Source organism: Xyrauchen texanus, chromosome 33 (assembly GCF_025860055.1).
Source record: "Xyrauchen texanus isolate HMW12.3.18 chromosome 33, RBS_HiC_50CHRs, whole genome shotgun sequence".
NCBI classification, from domain to species: domain Eukaryota; kingdom Metazoa; phylum Chordata; class Actinopteri; order Cypriniformes; family Catostomidae; genus Xyrauchen; species Xyrauchen texanus.
The window spans coordinates 30,306,054-30,328,549 of NC_068308.1; the positions used below are offsets into that span (position 1 = coordinate 30,306,054).

Genomic DNA, 22,496 nt, shown 5'->3' on the forward strand with positions numbered 1-22,496 from the left:
TTTAGGGGACTTAGCCATGGAATGGCTGCTTGCAGCTATATTCTAAATAGTTTTTGTCCTTTGTAAATTCACACAAATATCTGCTTATAGAAAAAAATATATCTGATTTTCTGTTTTTTAGTCAATGTCTATTAGCTTTGAGGCTGTATGCTAATGCACTCTCAAAAGTTGACACAATTAATGTTTAGCTTATTTTTCTTGTAGCATCCTATTTTAATAGGAAATATATGAACAAAGGATAGAAAACTGCACCTGGTAATGTGCTTTCACAAATATTCTTAAGACTTTGCCCAAAAAGGACCAATGAGACGAGCAGATTTAGTTTAATGTTTTATTTGGTAATACTGTATATTTATCCATCAAGTGAACATCCACATGAGAATTACAAAAAGCATCAAAAACATGCATAGTCTGGTTCTTCTACCACAACTCTCATGTGGTTTAGACACAAGAGCTCTCACATTCCTGCAAATTATATAAAAAGACAAAAGATTGGTAAAAATAACACAATGATCATATAAATCAATGGTAATAATAACACGTAAACATTTTTTTAACTTACACCATTTAGGTTCAATAACAATTAATACAAAGCAGTTTAAGTAGTTATAGCTCAATGCATATTAAACATTATTCTTGTAGATTTATGTAGCCTGTTTGAAAGACTTCAAGCATGTTTCTGACAATGCTTCAGGTATGAAGATAGCAAAGGGTATTGAAAAAAATCTTAATTTAAATCACAAAAGCTTCATACACATTAGTGCTGGAACACTGATAGCCAAAATATAAAAGCATGAATTTAACTAGTACCATTATAATGCTCCCTTTGTCAATACAAATGATTGCTGTGTTGATTTTATACAATGATTGTGATGCCTTAAAAAACAATGGCAATATCTGCACCCAATCTACAGTATCAACACTTTATGTTGTTGCTTCATCAGTGGTCCTATTTCTTCCGTCTTTCTCTCCATCACTCTGACCATATTAGGCCACAAGGTTCACCATGACAAAGCGCCTAGCAACTAGTATTCTAACGTATTACCCTTAGTCCATCATGTGACTGGAATGGCCAATCAGAGGGCAGCTGCAACAACCTAACTCTGTGCCTTCATCTCAAGCTGCCAATAAACTCCTGAGTTTATTGACATCACAGGAGGAAGGAAGCCCTGACTTGGTTTCCTCTTTCTGTGCAGAAAATCAGAGCATGCTATAGGTCTGTGTCTTTGCATGCCAATCCAATCAGCCTTTGTTTTACTCTAGGGAAAAACAAAGGGTCTTCCCATTACCATGGCAACTAAATCCTTATATACCTATTTGGGTATAATCTAATGACACATAAAATAACAATACACAATGTAAAAGAGCTCACAACAACATTAATAATTGATGTTTTAATTCTTAAATGTATTAAAGCATTTAAATTTGCAGAAAAAGCTGAAAATGAGAGATACAAAAAAAGAGGAGACAATCCTCTCCTGGTTTTATTTGTAATAAATTTGTTTTAAAAGTGCAACAAGTTCAGATAGAATCATTACTGAACTCATAGTCTTATTTCTTAACGGAGGAATAAATGCGCAAATTAAACACGTAAACTCATTGGGTCTCATTCACTAATAAACACTAGCGTACAAAATGTTTTGTAATTATGTGTGCAGAAAAGGTTCTGCCAGATGCATATATATTTATCCAACCCTGATTCTAATGTTGATGAATCAGATTATGCTAAATGACGTTGTGCATGCCTCCAGTTAGTAATTGGCATAATACACAACAAACAATCTCCATATAAGGGCTTTACGCTCAACCTCACCTGTACAGGTGGAATCTTAGCTTTTTAATTATCTCATGCTCTCTAAAGTTCTTTAAGAGCAAGATCTTTAAGTCAAGTGTGCTATTCTCAAAACCAGTTGAATCACAAACACCTTTTATTTAGGCCTAACCTATCCCAGGTCAAGCTACAACTTGCAATAAAACATATTACATTACTCTGAAATAAGTCAGACTTGTGTACACATGGTTAGTGAATGAGACCCATTGTATGTTTAAGACAAAGTAAAGGTTTAGAGAGGTAAACAGACAACAAGTTAGGGATGTTTAATTCACAAATGTGCATTAATCAAATCTAATTAGAACGAAATGTATTGTATATTACTAAACTATTTATGAACACTAGAACTGTCATCAGGATAATAGATGTTTACACTGTTATTCCTTCATTTTTGCATGTATGTAGGATACCATGAAGCAAATGGACAAAATGGTGATGAAAAGCATTAATAACAGCTTAATATACAACAGTTCAACATTCTAAATTTGGTCAGCAGCACTAGGAGATTTTGTTTCCCTTACAAATGCATGTCTATTGACATTGACTTTGGTCTTTAATTTTCATTTTTCCAAACCCCAGCTGTCTGTTAGAAGTTCGTTTGTGGTACCCGCACATCTTTGAACATCTGGGAAGTCCTGCCTCACCATTTATCAGAGTTGACCAATTGGCACGGCTTTGGGAAATTACACTACCTTGAAACATAATACTTTCACTGTCACCCCATATGGGTTTGGACCAAAATGCCAGAAACTAAAACAATTTAAATGAGCTGAGAGACTGTAAGAGACTGCAATTGTGGGAGATGGTAGAAGACATTTCAGTCCTTTTTGCAGAGAGTAATCTAAGCGCTGTTTGGGGTGGAAAGTGCTCTTATTTAAAGAATGTCCCTCACCTGGGGAGTGTTTTCTGGTGCCAGTCTTGGATGGGTACTAACTTCACTCCATTCTGAGTCCTATTCTGATATCTAATGAAGACTGTACACTAATCTAGCCTTAATATTTAAATTTGGTAGAGTTTTGTCTTTATTTTGATATTAACTTACACCTTATCTATTTTATTTGTAAGAACCTCAGAGCGGGCGATGTGGAGAGGAAGAGAGAGACAGATTAAGGGTCCTCCACGTCCAGAAACTCTTTCTTGGGTGGGGCGACTCCACGGTACCAGGCACAAGAGCCATCTCCTCTCTTGATGCAGGCATAATGGTCAGACTGGCGCCGTGAATGATCTTCTCCGTCATCCAATCTGTCCACAGACACTCCTCAGGGGCATTGATCTCGCATGGGAAGGTCGCACAGCGTGTGATCTGGGTGCAGCAAAAACAATATCCTCTATTAACGTGGTGTGATACAGATAATACAGATATTGCTAGTATATATAAATTTTGTTCAGCCAAAATAACCATGCATATGTTGAATATAAGTAAATTAGACACAAACTAGATAAGTTAAGTTTGTCAAGACAACATTTGATGTTGACAAAGCCTTGTTTAAAATAGATTTAAAAGTTTGAAGTTTAAAGGTTATTCAGACCTTATAGGCAGTGCATTATTAAGTGGTTGCTAGGGTGTTCTGGCTGGTTGGTATTTGCTGCTAGTCTGTTCTAGCTGATTGCTATGATATTTCGGTTGGTTGCTATGCATACCTGGTGTTCTAGCTAATTGTTAGAGTATTGCAAGATAGGTTTGAACATTCCATTCTTAGAAGTCTATAGGATTTTGGGGATTTTCAATTGTCCATTATGGGAAAACCATAAATTGGATCAGTTAGAAAAGACAGCAACCCAAGTCAGAACAGTCTGAAGGTCTGTGTCAAATTTGGTGGATGTAGCTTGTTAAAAGTTTTCGTCTTGGTTTAGGAATCTTGGAAAAACCTGAAACCAAGTCTGTACATTAACAGTATGTTGTCTTTGTCAAGCAAATACAATAATTATCTTTACTGTTCTACTCTTGCAAAAGTGTTTTGATAATTATAGTGCACAGAATGTACAGTATATCCACATTAGCATAACCAACATAAAAAGCCTGATTTCAACTAAAGAAGCAAAATGTATGATAACTTTTGTCAGGAGTAATCAGTTATTTGAAATATATTATTAAAACATTTAAATGTTATTAAGATAATCCAGAGGTTTCAACCCGGTCTCATGACAAGTCATAATAATAATATGAGATCACAATGGTAATAGGATTTTTTTCTATGTTTAACCATTAACTAAACCCAAAACCTAACCATACATTCTGAGCTTTTACTCAAAACCTAAACATATCCATGATTTTAGGAAAATAAATGTTGTGTACCACAGCTGGTCTCTATGGGAAGTTGTACAAGTTGTACAATAGCCGAGCCAAGTCATACAATATTGTTCTGCCATCTCATACTGTACAAATTATTACGAGTTGTCTTGAGACGATGTTGGTGGTTTTGAAGATTTCGGACTTTATCCATTTAAGAAAATAGGAACTTTACTCGCATGCCTGCCTATCACACTGAAATAAAATCTAAAAATGTGGTAACATCTAAATTACCTAGTTTTAATCAAGTCAAAATTATTATTCAACAACACTGAATCATCTGAATAAATTAGTTCACACCAACAAAGCTCATTTTTACAATGTACCGAGATAGAAAATAGCTGCCTGGGGATGTTGTCAGGATCACATCTAGGTGGTCCGACTTGCCTAAAAGGGCCTTGCAGGGAAGGGTGTACTGCAATCATGGCTTAATATCGACTGATGATCCATTGTGAGAAGCAGACATAATGAATTCCAGTGCAAAGAACAGAAAACAGTAATAATTATCATGTACCTTGCAGTCACACCCCATCTGGTAGCGCTGACTAAGGCTCTTCTTCTGAGTAGCACTCATGGATTCCCAGGGCATGATGAGATCACAGAGAGTCACATGCATCTTTCCATTGGCCTCTGCCTTGCCTGAAACACCATGTACAGACAAAACAATCAGAACAGTCTGTGAACATCTGATAGTCACGGATACAGTATGGTCCAACAGACAAAATAAAGAAAGATAAAAGAGAAAATAGCACACAATAACACAACAACAAATTCCATGTTTACCAAGGCTTGTTTTGTTCAGGAATAAATTGTGCATCTCTGTTGTGTTGTATTATGACTGAACCAAGTTATGGAGGTCATTGCAAAGTCAAAGCAAAATTAGCTTGTGAACCCTGACAGTGGGGATTAGGAGTAGCTAACCACAGACTTCACAGAATGGGAGGGAACGTACTGTGCAAATACAATGGCTTAACCTCAAGATTGTTTCTTTTTTGCCAAAAGCATGACTTTTCCCTCTTTTAAGGTCTGCTTTGGTTACAATCTAAAAGCTAGGTACTTTCTTGCCATGGTTCTCTCACTCTGTCAGTCTGGGTTTTTGTCTGACAGGACCATGGCATTATTGTCCCATGTCTGTCTTTGTGTGAGTGCACGGTTTTGGTTGTATTCCCTGCCGTGCGCTCTTCGGTCTGTCTTGTTTCATGTCGGGAGCAACGTGTCTGGGTCTTGACTTCCTGTCTGGTTCGGTTTTGGTCATCTTGGCAGCATGCACTCGATTCAATATTTTATCTCTCGCGAACAGGGGTGTGCCCTCATGAGCTGTCTTCATGTTGTGCTGCGGTTCGGTCACTTCAGTCTAAAGTGTCGGGTGTGTGTGGCTGAACTCTCGCACAGGTCTCCTGTCTTGTTTTTGTCACATGTTGCGTGGCTTTTGCCTCGCGATGTATGCTCCGGTTTTGTTTACTGTGAGAATGCATGGCATCGATTTGTTTGGCATTGCTATGCATTCTCTCATCTTGTTTGTCAGTTGGCATGGGTGTATATTGGCTCATGGTCTTGCTGGTGTGCACTCATGCTATTCAGATGTTTTGTTTAGTTTCTGTATCACCGTGCATCTCTCTGTCTTATCTCATACCCCGTCTCCTTGTTTGCTTATTATTAGCTCATTTACCTCACCAGTCCCCTGTTAAGTGGTTTGATTTCCTCTCCCTATTTTAGCCTCCTTGTGTGTTTAGCCAGTTTGTCTTGTTTGTTCCCCTATGTCGGTCCTGTTTGTCGATCCAGTTTTGTCCCAGCTCGGTCCGGTCAGTCCTGTGCCCCGTTCTCCTCTGCCCCAGCCTGGATTGTCTGTTTCCCCTACAGAGTAGTTTATATTAGTTTTTTTTTCCCTTGTGGGAGTTTATGGTGGATTTAGCCTTTGTTTTTGTTTAAATAAAGCCCCTTATTTTTTTAACTCTGCTTTTGGGTCCTGCCTCCGCATTCTCTGACACTTTCTAACCCTTGTACTGAAGGGAATGTGTGCCTTGAAATAACAACGTCAGCAGTTACTCTGCACTACAGGATCAGCACCCTCATTATTTTACCTCCCCTCCTTCTCTAAAACTTCAGCTTTTAAAGGCAATTGCTACCCTCCACAGAACTCTGCCTTGTCAACTCTGTAATTTGGGCTCTGCTGGAATGGCCTGAGATGGAGAAACCAGAAGATGTCTGTGTTCATCTTTTGACATCCTTTTACTGTATATTCTGTTTTTTCCCTTCAGAACTGCTTTCTCAGCAAGTTCATTAGAGAGAAGCACATATTGAAATTCAGCTGTAAATTCAACATAATGTATATCACTACATCACGCTTTGTAAACTCGTATGATTCGTAGGACGAGATGTAAGACCGAATGTTGGCCTCAGTCACCATTCATTTTCATTGCATCTTTTCCCATACAATGAAAGTGAATGGTGAGTAAGACTAACATTCTGCCTAGTCCCACATTGCCAGACCTATAACTACGGCCAAGATCTGGGCTCTATAGCAGCTTCAATTGGCGAAGAACAGCGCAGTTCAACAGGAAAAGCCACTGACACGTTAAAGCAACCAATCACGTCCTTTTTTTTTCATTATGGGGTGTTTAGGGGTGGGGTTATTGGAGTATCATACCATAATAAAAGACAGACCTCATTATAGAGAATTTCACAGACATAACTAAGTAAACAAAGCAGAAAATGCAGCTCTGCTAGGGGACACAAACAAAACTCTGAATATGTTTGAAAGATTTGATGTCACAAGCCTGGCAAACTTGGGCAAATTCTGTGATTATTTCTCGAGTGAGAAAGCTATTCCAATCATAAGACGAAGAACCCGGACTATGGGTGGTCTAAGCCTACATTCTGCCAAACATTTTCTTTTAAGTTCCACAGCAAAAACAAAATGTCATATGTGTTTGGAACACCATGAGGGTGAGTGAATGATGTTTATTTTTGGGTTGACTATCCCTTTAAGTGTAGGATGTGCCAAAATGGCAAGTGCTTTGCTGTGAAGGCACTGTGGTTAGACCGTGCTTGTTAAACATCTCAAATTACACATTCCATGACCAAAAAAACGAATCGCTTAACCTGACTGCAGAGAAATGACTTTTACCTGAGATGAGGTACTCTTTCTTGCCATTAGTGTCCAAATTTGTCACCCCACACACAGCAGATGAGGGCGCGGTGAAGATCACATCGATGTGGTGATCCGGGCCTTTGAACATCTGAAAGAGGAATTCATACCTTGCATTTTAAGGGACAGTTTACCCCAAAATTACAATTCTGTCATAATTTACTCACCCTCTTATTTTTTCAAACCCGTATGATTTTCTATCTTTCAGGGAACACAACTTCCATGTTCGGGACTGACAGCCTCAGTCACATTCACTTTCATTGTATGGAAAAAAATAACAACATAAACATTCTTTGAACATTTTCCTCTTGTGTTCCATGGCAGAAAGAAAATCAGGGTATGGAATGACATAAAGGTGTGTAAATAATGACCTTTTACTATGTTAGAAAAACAGTTGGATAGGCTGAGGCAAAAAAATACATTTATTTATCCTCTATGTCCCTCACCTTTATCTGCTTTATCTCATACTGGATCCGCTTTATGGGGTTCCCATAAATATCGTTCCCAGAAGCCACTTCTTTTTTTCCAACCACCTTGGCTCTGATTACTGCAGGAAAAAGAGAATAATGAAAAGATTACTTTCATGAACTACCTGCCAAAAAAACTAAACAATTATACATATAAATATACACACACACGCACCGATCAGCCACAACATTAAAACCACCTGCCTAATATTGTGTAGGCCCCCCTCGTGCCGCCAAAACAGCGCCAAACCGCATCTCAGTATAGCATGCTGTCTCCTTACCACAAATATACAGAGTGGTTATCTGAGTTACTGTAGACTTTGTCAGTTAGAACCAGTCTGGCCAATCTCCGTTGACCTCTCTCATCAACAAGACCTTTCCATCTGCAGAACTGCCGCTCACTGGATGTTATGGGTCAGAGCATCTCCAAAAAGGCAAGGCTTGTGGGGTTCTCCCGGTGAGTGAGTGCAATGGAGAGTACCTACCGACAGCAACAACTAATGGCAACAGGGTATTTGGGCGCCCAAGGCTCATCGATGTGCAAGGGCAATGAAGGTTATCCCGTCTGGTCCGAACCATCAGAAGGTCTATTGTGGCACAAGTCACAGAAAATTTTAATGACGGTTACGGGAAGAATGTGTCACAACACACAGTGCATCGCACCCTGCTTCGGACAGGGCTGCAAAGCCGCAGACCGGTCAGAGTTCCCATGATGACCCTTGTCCACCAGCAAAAGCACCTACATTGGGCATGCAACAGTCAGAACTTGACCTTGGAGCAGTGGAAGAAGGTTGCCTGGTCTAATACGTCCCATTTTCTTTTACATGGATGGATGTGTACATGTGCGCCGTTTACCCGGGGAAGTGATGGCACCAGGATGCACTGTGGGAAGACAACAAGCCGGTGGAGGAAATGTGATGCCCTGGGCAATGTTCTGCTAGGAAACCCTGGGTCCGGTTATTCATGTGGACGTCAATTTGGCATGTGCCTCCTACCTAATCATCGTTGCAGACCAGGTACACCTCTTCATGACAATGGTATTCCCTGATGGCAGTGGCATCTTTCAGCAGGATAATGTATCCTGACACACTGTTCAGGAATGGTTTGAGGAACATGAGGAACATCACAATCCAATTGAGTATCTGTGGGATGTGGTGGACCAACAAGTCCGATCCACGGTGCTATTACCAGGACTTTAAGGATCTTTTGCTAATGTCTTGGTGCCAGATCCCACAGGACAGTCCATGCCTCGGCGGATCGGCGCTGTTTTGGTGGCACGCTGAGGACCAACCGCATACAGTTTTAGGCAGGTGGTCATAATGTTTTTGCTCATTTTCATCATTTATGTTTTAAAACCATATGACTTTCTTCTGAGGAACACAGACTAAGAACTAAGAAACTGTACATCTCTTTTGTGTTCCATGGAAAGAAAGCCATATGGGTTTGAAACAACATGAGGGTGTGTAAATGATGACAGAATATAAATTTTTGGAAAAACTATCAAATTTTTTGTACACTCTTCAAAAGCTTTTAGGAAAAGAGCTGCTCAGAAGTAGTTGAGTTTCACAGCCATCTACAGTAACCAAGCACATCCTAACCAAGCAAAACATGATGAAGTGGAAAGCAAGAAAATCTAAATATTCCTTTTCCTTTGAGACAGCTTTGGCCCAAATAAACGACTGCAATGTGGCCCAGCATAGAAAGTGAATAATGGCCCAAATCTGGTAGATATTTTGTTTGCCAGAACAGAGCCAAATCTTAACCAAAAAAGTAAAGCCAAAAAAGTAAAGCTTGATTATTGTTTGGCTGAGTTCAGAAGACAGCCCTTATGTGGTCCATATATGGCTGACAGAATAAATGTAAGTATTCTCCCAGGATTTAACCAGAAGAACACCAAACCTTCTCAATAATTTAATTTACTGCACAATAAATCAAACATAAACCACAAAATTAAATCACAATCTTTTTTATTTAAAGTAAAATATTACATGTTAAACACTACAGAAGTGTGTTGACATTGATATTAACATTGGAAGTGTTAGAATTGTCTAATGCATGATGTGAGAGTACTTTTATTTAAGATAATGTTAAACATAACACATGAAAAGTGTATTAAAGTTGGTAGTCATATTAGAAAAATCTGACCCATGTGCAATATCTTTTTCACTCCCAACCTGTTAGGAAGAAGATTAGATAGAATGAATAGAATTAGTCACATATATTACATGAATGTGAGTTTGGACTCGAAACACATACACACCCTTCCACCAGCGTGTATGTGTATTGTGCCAGAGCTAGTTAGCGGGGAAATTGAGCAGCGATCTTAACATACTGATGATCAAACTGACAACATTAATACATAACCAGCCCTTAAACACACACAGCAGATCGCGGCCTATACTTACAATGAGGCAAAAAATCGAGAGTTCTGGAAAACTAGCCACAAACTTGCCAAAATTTGCAGCAAATTTGCCACTCACCATTTTCACATGTAAATGAGCTTGGGATTCGCTGCAAATGTTTGCCAGAAGATTGCTGCTTTTTCCTGGCAGCAAACCTTTGACAACAATGGACAATTTGCCACAAGTTTGCAGCAAAGCTTAATTGCATGTGAAAAGTTTGTGACAAATTTGCCATGAACTCTCGATTTTTGTAAGGGTTAGCCAATAAGAAACAAGAAAGTAAAACATCACAATATTTCAAGTTTTGAATCACAACACACTAAATATAAAGGACAATAAGAACACTTACTCATGCTATACATTCCAAGATTACTGCATTAAAAAAATAAAAAATAAACTGGCTTATGTGCGAAAGCTAATGGCAAACAAATCATGTGTAGGAAACATCATTTCTTTAAACAGAAAAAATGAATCCTTTGTGCAGTAAACTAAAAAAAGGGTTAGTGTTCCCCATCACTCTACATTGTATGAATATGTACATTATTTAAGACACAGTGAGGACTCTGGCTAAAATGCTAAAGCTAGAAGCACACAGAAACACTATGAATTCTTATGTGCAGTAGAAAAGCAGTTACAGTATGTTTCCCATCACCATGTTGTGTGAATATATATATATATATATATATATATATATATATATATATATATATATATATATATATAACATTTCTAAATTATCAGTTTCTCTGGATTTACTAGTTATAGAGTAAATAGAGTACTAGTTGTTTGAGTAAAATTAACATTTTTGTTTTATTCTATAAACTACTGACAACATTTCTCCAAAATTCCAAGTAAAAATATTGTCATTTAGAGCATTTATTTGCAGAAAATGACAACTGGTCAAAATAACAAAACAGATGCTGTGTTTTCAGACCCCTAATAATGCAAAGAAAACAAGTTCATATTAATTTTTAAACAACACAATACTAATGTTTTAATTGGGAAGAGTTCAGAAATCAATATTTAGTGGAATAACCCTGATTTGCAATCACAGTTTTCATGTGTCTTGGCATGCCCTCTACCAGTCCTTCACATTGCTGTTGGGTGATTTTATGCCATTCCTGGTGCAAAACTTCAACCAGCTCTGCTTTGTTTGATGGCTTGGGTCATCCATCTTCCTCTTGATAACATTCCAGAGGTTTTTAATGTGGTTCAGGAGATTTGGCTGTCCATGACCGGGTCTTGATCCGGTGGCCCTATATCCACACGTTGATTGACCTGGCCGTGTGACATGGAGCATTGTCCTGCTGGAAAAAACAATCCTTAGAGTTGGGGAACATTGTCAGAGCAGAAGGATGGAAGTTTTCTTCCAGCCTAACCTTCATGCGTCATTCACAAAGATGAATCTGCCCAAATCCGGCCTTACTGAAGCAACAACCCCCAGATCATCACAGATTCTCCTCCTGGTTGTATAATGGTTAGTTGGAGACCTGGAGAGGCCTACAAGCCACAGTGTCTAGCACCCACTGTGAAATTTGGTGGAGGATCAGTGATGTGTGTATATATACACGTGTGTGTGTGTATGTGTGTGTGTATAGAACATAACATCAGTGCAATGTATGCTAGAATTTTCTTAATGTTTTTTGTACAGTAGAATATATAAACTACAGCACAAGCTCAAACAAAAAGATTTTGTCATGTAATGAAAAGAGACACATGACTAAAATATCATCATACTTTCTCTGCCACATCTCATCTGAGTCCTTAATGTCTAAACACAGCGAGAGGTCTCTCACATATAAAGAGAGTCATGCCCCCAAACCCAATCCCATTTCCTGCAAGTTGAGCATTTGCAGCTGTCCAGGTTTTCTTTAGCTCTCTTTGTCAAGTTGGCCAACATGTGGCAGAGATGCCTCTGCTAGAGAAGCTGACACATGACAACCTTCTGCTGATTCATTCATTCTCTTGCCTTTTATATTCACCAGTATTTTCCCTCATCGTTTTTTAAATGGCTGTTATTTTTTTAAGAAAGTACTGGATGGAAACATAGCATGGAACGGGAAGGGATAGTTCATCCAAAATTATATATAAAAATAAAAATGATTTACTCACACTCGTGTTGTTCCAAACCTGCATGGCTTTCTTCCACAGAGACTGAAAGACTGTTTTCCATGCAATGAATGAATGGATTGAAGCTGACTAGCTTCAAAAAGGCCGCAAAAGCCCCATAAAAGTTGTCCATACAACTATATGTTCTAACTGTCTTCTGAAGTTATATGAAACAAATAGGAATTTGAATAGTTATTCACTGATAATGTTCCCATTCAGTAAGCTGTCAACAGCTGCAACTGTGCCACCAAGTCATTGACTACGTTTACATGGACACCAGAAAGCGACTTATTGCGAGAAAGCGAAGTATTGTGAAAAAGCAGCGTTCCCTTCTACATACAGTGTATAAGCTGCATACTCTTTAGGTAACATATACATGCGGTTCGGTCAGTAAGCAGCTATCTCATCAGCAACATAATTTCCCTGCAACATGTGTAAATACCAAACATGGCATTCACTGTTTTATTCTCCATTGCTTAACTTTTATTTGTAGATATTCCAGAGTTGTTGTTGAGTTTCTTTCCTTAACTTTCCATTGCGATATGCAGTGGATTTGTGCTGCAATAGTAGGATTTTCCTCTAACACAAAACTCCCGGATTCCCTCAATGTACTAGCACAAATAAGCGAACGTGAGGGACCGTCAATACTTTACAGAGGTGTATGTAAATGTAAATTATGGTGTATGTGCTTTTCCCACTGTAGTCCCAGAAATGTTTAATTATTTCCACTCTGTTGATTGTTGTTGGGCTCCATCCTATGACATTTGTTCTCTGGTCTGTTCCACACACAAGCGCATTCCTCAAAAAAATGTCAGAAAGCTTATGTGTTTACAAGGCCACATTAAGCTGTGCTCTACGGGAGGAACCTAGGTGTGTTAAACCGCTTTCTCTTAATCCATTAAATGGTGTAAGGATTTACATGACATTTCAGAGCGCCCCTTTCTTAAAAAATGCTGGAAAAAGGGGGCCTGGGTAGCTCAGCAAGTAAAGACGCTGACTAACACACCTGGAGACGTAAGTTTGAATCCAGGGCGTGCTGAGTGACTCCAGTCAGGATTCCTAAGCAACCAATTGGCCTGGTTGCTAGGGTGGGTAGAGTCACATTGGGTTAACCTCCTCATGGTAGCTTTAATGTGGTTCTCATTCTCTGCGGGGTGTGTGGTGAATTGTGCGTGTATGCCACGGACAGTAGTGTGAAGCCTCCACACACGCTATGTCTCCGAAGTAACACTCAACAAGCGACGTGATAAAATGTGCGGATTGACGTTCTCAGACGCGGAAGCAGCTGAGATTCATCCTCCGCCACCCGGATTGAGGCGAGTCACTATGCCGACATAAGGACTTGAAGCACATTGGGAATTAGGCATTCCAAATTGGGGAGAAAATAAGAAAAAAAAACATGGGAAAAAAACTGTTTTCTTAAGTACATGTAAATGTGGTCATTGACCAGAGGAGTTCTGGTCCTCGAATCTGATTGTACAAGAGATGTTCCATGAGTAACGATGGTCTTACACCCTCATCACTCGGACGCTTCACTGATTTCATCACTCTGCTTGTATTCTTGCTGTTTTAAACTAAAGTGTAAAAGCAGTGCAGATGTGTTAAAAGCTACTGTATATTTCTATTTACATGTGATTTTTGACATTACATATGTGGGCCTGCAGGTGGTGGAAAAAGATCGTTTTTGTGTGTAATATGAGCCGGTCAGTCAGTGTTTACATACAACAGCACTACGTGATCCGAAGGCTTGGACGCATCATTTGGTTTGAACCAGCAATGGCAGATTTGTTGAATTCAACAAATATTTCTAGAGATTCCTTTATTTATTACATATTTTCCATTTATAAGAAATTTAATTTACAAACTTGCAACTACCTTGTGGAATACAAAACTAACTTTGTTGTACCTGTACAATGACAATAAATAGCTTGACTTGACTATAGCGGCATAGAAAAGAGCATGAACAACAGTCTTCAAAACTTCTCCAGTGTACCATGGAAGAAAAAAACGTCATAGAGGGTTGGAACAACAAAATGGTAAGAAAAGATGACACAATTTTCATTTTGGGGTCTCTTTTAGTGTCCGAATGGAGGCTGTAATGGGATGATTCCACTACAAACACAAACTTTACTGCCCCAAAAACCTCCACAACTCCGAACTTCTCACGCAGACAACTTTGCTCTGACAGAGGAGTAAACAGAACTGAAAGCCCTTTAAAATAAATTGTATACCATGCAGCATAGCAAATTTTAAACAATGATTTCAAGCTTCATTGCGTTTGATAAACTCTTCTAATATGTATATTACAGATGTCAAATCCATTAAATTAGATTTTCAAGAGAGAACAAATTGTTAAGATGTGATGTGTGCGGTTTTTTTAATGTTAAACTATCCCTGCTTGTTATGCAGAGACATGTATAAGTAAGCAATTTGTAGATTTCTACCTCTAAATCTATAAACACCATGGATCAACACAGCCACACTGGCTCAACCACTTGCGTGAGTTTGGGGTGGGACGATCTGTTTGTTTGACCTATGAAGAAAGGACGAATGTTCAGGAAACCTGCTTGAAAAACGTATTTTTGTCCATATTTTTACAATTTCATTTGGTGACCCATTGTAGTGCAGAAATTATACACACCTCACTGTTTAAAAAAAACTGAAACCGTACCATTGTGTGAGGAGTTTAACATTGATCATATATTATAACAAATACTAAATAGATTTCTGTCATTGATAAGTTTAGCACAGCATATGAAATTGGTTGTTGTTGGACAAAAATACAAGCCCATTGAGAAGTCTCAAAGGCCATGTGAGATGTCTATGAGCTACCACTACAAAATTAAAATGCATGTAAAATGTGTTGTTTACCTGTTAAGTCTCGTCTACATTTGCCAAGTAAACAAAGGAGGAAACAATTACAGGCTAATGTTTCCCTCAAGGCTTAACTTGTCTGAGTAAACAGAATGATCATCTCGTAGCTTGGCAAACTGTTTGCAAAAATAAACTGGAAGTTTTTAGCAAATTTATTTACCCAAAAATAACCTGTCCTTTCCACGTGTGCATATATATTTGGTGACCTAAAATGAGAGGCAGTGTCAATATGCAACATTTATTTGAGTTGGCAGAGCCTTTGGTGAAAACAAGGAAGGGGAAGTTGGGGTATTGCATGTAAAGTTCAGAAGCACATTGCACAAAATGGTTAAAAATGCACATCACCAAAAATCGAATTTGTTCTCTTTTATTTATAAATCACCTAATGCAGTGGTTCAGAACCTAGATTTTCCACTGGAGTTTTCATAAATTGGATTTTATATACGTTATATACAATTTTATATACATGTGGAGACCGTGCACATTGTCACACATATAACAAATTTAAAGTAGTTTGAGTTATATTTTCTTTCACTTTGCATTTTGTTATTTGCATAGTGATATATTAGGAACACCTGTACACCTACTTATTCATGTGATTATCTAATCAGCCAATCGTGTGGCAGCATTGCAATGCAAACAATCATGCAGATATGGGCCAGCAGCTTCAGTTAATGTTCAACCATCAGAATGTGGAAAACATTGGATCTCAGTGATTTTGACCATGGCACGATTGTTGGTGCCAGTCAGGCCGGTTTGAGTATTTCTGTAACCGCTGATAGCCTGGGATTTTCATGCACAACAGTCTCTAGAATTTACCCAGAATGGTGCCAAAAACAAAAACCATCCAGTGAGTGGCAGTTCTCCAGATGGAAACGCATTGTTGCCGAGAGAGATCAACGGAGAATGGCCAGACTGGTTGGAGCTGACAGAAAGGCTACGGAAACTCAGATAACCACTTTGTAAAATTATAGTGAGCGGAATAGCATCTCAGAATGCACAACAAACCTTAAGGTGGAAGGGCTACAACAGCAGAAGACCACATATGACACTTTATTATGACCAAATGTTAAAGGTGAACACAGTAATTTTTTGTTGTCTTGGACTTAAACTGAAACCAAGGGGCATGGATGCAGCATCCAATTGCAAACGCCCAATTGCCCAATGCGCTCTAAGTCCTCGTGGTGGCGTAGTGACTCACCTCAATCCAGGTGGCGGAGGACAAATCTCAGTTGCCTCCAAGTCAACCGTCAATCCACGCATCTTATCATGTGGCTTGTTGAGCATGTTACCATGGAGACCTAGTGTGTATGGAGGCTTCATGCTATTCTTGGCGGCATCCACGCACAATTTACCACGTGCCCCACCGAGAGCGAGAACCACATTATAGCGACCACGAGGAGGTTAACCCATCATGACTCTACCCACCCTAGCAACAGGGCCAATTGGTTGCTTAGGAAGCCTGACTTGAGTCACTCAGCATGCCCAGGATTCAAACTTGCGACTCCAGGTGTGGTAGTCAGCATCTTTACTTGCTGAGCTATCCAGGCCCCCTCACAGTAAACCATGAAAATGTCCAATAACAGAGCAGTTACTAAGGCTGGTCATGTGATACTAACATGGCAGCCCCCATGTGCAGACCCTCTTAATGTAGAATAAATCTGCTATTTTAAGGTTACTGATATGACTAGAGCCTTCATTTCAAGTGTGTCATCATGATGGTATATATTTGTTTCAAAATTACTATTAATTTATTTAGGAGTAAAACTTTTTTAATGAGGAAATAATTAGTGAGTGCACCTTTAAGTGAGCGTAGTGTTTTTATATACCAAGCAAAATTGCAGCTGCACTTGACAGTCATTAACATGCCAAGTCATTTTATAGAAAGAAGAGCAGGTACGACTTGACTGGACTGCCCAAATATCTTTAGACATGATAACATGTTCACTGAAAGTGAGCTTATGTGTGTCTGAAGGCTCTCATCTACTGCACCCAGAAAAACAGCTATAAAGAATCAAAAAAGATTAAGTGTGCACAGTGTGTTAATCAACTGCAGATATAAATGAATCAAAACAGCTTCTCAAGTAGTCCTTAATCAGCACCAGCTGTCTTGTAAACCAGGATTCCAATTACAGCTGCCAGAGGCGCTGCAATAGGGCAGGCAAGGCAGGCAATTGCCTGGGGCCCCGCATTTTGAGGGGGCCCCCGAGGGCCGATCATTTAAACAATCAGAAATGTTCATATTAATATAACACGCAGTGACGCCGCAACACCTCCGCATCCCCCTTAGTGGGCCCCCCTCTCTCGCAAGGCTGCGTATGCTTTTGCTGCTTCTGGCACCTTTTTCAAACTGTCGCAGCGCTTACTCGCGTTCTGTCTTTCTTTTACTGTCTGTACCGAAAATGCATGAATTCGTGTATTAAAAATGAAGAGGACATATCCATCTGGCAGCCAGAAGTGGAAAAAAACCAAGATGATGGGGAAAAGAGAAAACATGACTGCGGTAAGTGATGGAGAATGAGATGATGATGATTAACTTAATTGACTTAACATTTACGTTAAGGATAATTAATGACAAACAAATCGTTTCGTCGTTCAATTCACATTTATTTTTCACAGTAGTAACGTTACATATCGTTTTAAAGCACCTTTACATAAAATACATGTAAGTTATCTCGAGTGATCTGTTATCAGAGGTGACTGTTAAGTAATGGTAGCTATTTTAAGAAATGTACAAAACAAATCACACAATCCACGTTGTTAATTTCAGTTTAGTTTCACTTAAGATTAATTACAAGTAACGTTAATATGTTACTGAAAAACTGTTTAGCTAGGGGTTGCACTTAGCAACAGCATGTAAAGTGTTAGACGGAAGTTTTTCAGCTTTAAAGCTGATTAAATCATACCTCAGGTCAACAATGAACCAAAAGAGGCTCTCAGCACTGGCACTAATTTCCATTGAACGGAACACACGAAGGTCTTTGGATATGGAGGACATAGTGACAGCATTTGCCGTAGCTAAGGCTCGTAAGCAGCGTTTTTAAGGTGACAATACATTATTAATATGAAGATTTATGTACACTCAAAAAAATTATAAGTTAATTTATGGAACCTGTTGACATAAAAAAGTTAATTAAAGCCAACATATCATTTAAGTACTTTAATGTTGTAAACAATAAACAATTTATGTTCTGTTAGATGTGTTTTGACTACTTTTTGTATGTTGTATAATTATATCTCTAGGTAACAAAGATATATTTACAAAAAAATATTTTAGAAGGGCCTCATTGATTAATTTTGCCTGGGGCCCCCACTCAATGTTGGTTTGCCTCTGACAGCTGCAGAAGTTGCGGGCTACCCAAAGCAATAAGGCCTCTTCTGCTTGAGTCAGAGAAAGTATATTCAGAACACTGACCAAAGGTCAGTTCAAAGAGGTCTGGAGTATTAACATATTAGCTAGGCTTCTAATTCTTAGCCCCACCCTGTCCTTACACAGACAGACACTCTTTCTGTAGCATCATTTTGCTTTGCCAGCTGTTGGCTGTGTATTTTGTTAGGACAGCTTGTTTTAATCGAGGCATGCTCGGGAACATTTCTGCAAAACTACTTAGGCAAACACTGCAATGAAAAAGAGATACAAATGGAGCACATTTTATGGGACAAACAGGATTTTACAAGTTGAACTAGACTCACTGCTTAAACTCTCAGAGATAATTAAGATTAAAGTCAATGTGAAACCAAGTTCCTAACCCATTTACTTGTGTAATCTGACATATTTCAGAGTGAAGACTACACAGGAAGCATGGCTTCCCTTACAATGTCATTAATACTGCACAATGACATTATCAAATTGCATATATAACCTCTCAATAATTCAGATACTTATTGTCCCAGCTCAATATTTCTGGTAACAAAAGTGTGCAACAGCATACAACACTTTCGCAATATTCTTTCCGTTGTTGTTATCTGCATGATTATGTCCGTTGGAGTTTACTGATGCACAGCCCATTAAGCCCCATTGAAGCCTTGGCAGAATCTATGGCAGAGATGTGTCCTATTGAATACAGTGGCGCAAAAGATCAATGTTCATTGGACAAGAGGCTCTAAACATTTTGGGTCCCGCCCAGATGCTGTGCATCTCTGGGGGTCTATGGGAGCTTCATGAGTACTACTTGCATAAGGGAAATGATCTGATTGTTGATTGGACAGTGGGATTTCAATCAATGTATTCTATCCTGCCTGGAAAGGTAACAAATGGCCAATCATTGAAAAGTTGATGTGCATGAGTGACAGCATATAGGATTAATACACAAACGGTCATTCAGTAAGTGCAGACAGCAGAGTGATCGGCAGTGCAGAAGAAACTGATCGCTGTTTATTTAACACAATTAATTCATTTGAATATATATCATAACATTTAACATTGGCAAATGTATATGTTGTAAATAAAAATCGAATTATAAGGTTCTAGTATTTTCATTCAGTATGTTCACTGGTTAATATTTTTTTAAGAGTTTTTTTTTTTTTGAGAGTTGGCAACATAGCTGCTTTTGGGGGCAAAATGGCAGACACTGCTAGTGCTAATGTTGTTGACTTAATTTTGGAGAATCATAATGGACCATTTTGTGCAAAAAAATAAGGAGAACAGACTTCACATTTAACTAGACCAACAAAAAACAACAACAACAACTGAGAATAATGAAATAAATCATAATATTAAAAATGAAAAAATATGCGAGTACACTTTTTTTTTTTAACCAACATCTGTGTTTCCCCTCTTTTGAAAACCACCAGCAGCCACTGGAACAGATATAAAGATAAATGGAAAAACTACAACGTGTAACAGCTGCATATTTTAAGGCACTTGATCACCATGGAAAATATGAGCAGTGATATAGGATGCAGAGACGTAAAATAACTAGAAAAAGGGACACACACACACACACACACACACACACACACACACACACACACACACACACAAACACACACAATGTCTCTCTCTATGCTGGGTTCACAGCCATTATTTTACACCCATGGGTTCACTTTATGGGCTGGAAAGGACGCAAATATGAAGGGTTCATTGCTCTTAAAGTTAACGATAGCCCCCTTCTCCTCCTCCAGTCCAAGTTGCATGCTTTTCTGTGTATGTCAGGGATTCCTGTGTTTATTGGGGGGGACCTATGCTATGCTTGTGCCAGCTTTATGCCGAAAGACACAGTCCAATTAAAGCCCAATATCAGCTTTTTCTAAAAAAACAATTAATTGTGGTTCCACTTTTCCTTCCACTATTAAAGTAGGTCATGTCATCAGTCTGACAAGTTAAGGGACAAGCTGCTTTGCACCTAAAATTCCAGCTGCCTAATGCTGAGCTAAAACCATATTGAGGGCAAGAAGTCCTCACTTTTACTGGTGAAGTAATCAAGAAACTCTTCAAAGGATTCTGTGAGCAGATGAAAACCAGTGGCAACTGTCTGACTTTGCAGACATCATTTGTTAGTTTGAGAATGTACTGTTACCAAAGTCATGAGACTCATGACACCAACAACTTTGTCTAAAAGCTTCTGCAGACATTTAATATCCTATGATACTGTTAATATAATGTCAATCTGCTGCTATTAGGCTGATAATAGTTGAATAGCTATTGAAACTGTGTTTAAAAACCCTGTTTTCTGAATATCTACACTGAATAAAAACCCTCTGCAAAAGTAATTCTGAGACGTCAACCCCTTTCCTGAATATTGTATAATGTGGCTCAGATGACTATTTCTTTCAGTTATAAGTTCAAAACTTGCTTAACTGACAAGCTTTTTAAAGAACCAATCAAAATTGCATCTGTTTTTCAGTGGACAGAAAATGCATTATTTTGAAAATGAATTGACCCTTGCTAAGCTAATGTTTTTGGGGCTGGGCTTAGTGAAGAGTCAATTAGAATGAACTTTTCGTCTTTTTGTGATTTAGTCATTCATGCATCAAAGGGTTAATAACAGCTCACCTTAACCCTCGTCAAATGGAGTGATGTTCTGTAGTGTCTGTATTCAGCTTCAGTCCCACTGCCTCATTTTTCCTTCCTGACCCACATTCCTGTTGCCCGATAATCATGCATATCCAACAATGCCTGCTCCCTCCACGGAAGACTTAAACACTCTCTTACATATGCACATATCATAATCAAAATATCATAGTTTCCATGAAAACATACCCACCACAAATACTAGCCACATCCTGAGTTTCCGTATGACTGCACAGCTTTTAGAAATCATGACCAACCAGAGCCCAGGCAGACCACTGCAACAACCGTTCCTAAACTCCTCTTCCACTCCTACCTTTACAGACAGCACTTTCTGACTTTAATTTGATGGCAAGCAAAAATATTTGGCCCCATGGGTATCAAATTCAATATTAATTTGACTATTACAGATGGTTGTCTCTACCGTTGCAAACCATAAGGACAGGTTTGGATACAAACCTCAAAAGTTTGACAAAAAATATGGTAATGTGTCACAGTCAGTCTATTTATATGATTTAGCACAGCAAGCAGCGATCATTTCATTGGGTATTAATGACAAATTCTATGGCATTGATGACTGATCAAGTTTTTCCATGCATTCGACAGTAATCGAAATAATAGTGACCTGTGCCGGGAATTTGTTGGTGTTTCTTAGGATTGCACAATTTGGAAAGGAAAATATATATATATATTTTATTTAAATAGATGCATAACAAACAGCCACAAAGCTAGTATAATGTTTCACTACAGGGTTAAAAATCGAGCAGGGGAATATAGCTGTTACCCTTTCAATCTGTATAATCTGAATATGGTTTCCGCTGTCTCTTTGAACTCCTGCACTCCTGACATAATTCATCACTGTAATTGAATCTCTCACGCAACACAACCCTTACTTGCGGCTTGTCCATCTATTGACCCGTTTAAAGTGATAGTTCACCCAAAAATCCTCTCACCATTTACTCACCCTTATGCATCCCAGATGTGTATAACTTTCTTCTGCTGAGCACAAACAATCATTTTAGAAGAATACCTCGGCTCTGTAGGTCCATACAATGCAAGTGACTGGTGATCAGGTATTTGATGCTCCAGAAAGGAGATAAAGTCAGCATAAACTTAATCCATCCCATGGTTTAAACAATATCTTCTGAAGCGATCCAGTTGGTTGTGGGTGAGAACAGAACAAAATATAACTCCTTTATCTTTGTACATCTTGTCATTGGGGTCTCTAGGCATAATCATTATATCCAGCTCAATTACAGTTCCTAGTGCTTGAAGCAAGCATAGAGCTTGATGGTACTATAGGAGACATGATCGGCAAGGAGACTACTGTCATGATGTACAGTGAAAAAGGAGTTACATTTTGTT

At 38.7% G+C, this 22,496-nt stretch overlaps 1 pseudogene; it reads right to left on the reverse strand.

Annotated features, from left to right (window-relative positions):
• Positions 1–317: 317 nt before the first annotated feature.
• Positions 318–22,496, reverse strand: part of LOC127626869 (metalloproteinase inhibitor 2-like) — a 32,572-nt pseudogene continuing 10,393 nt past the window's right edge.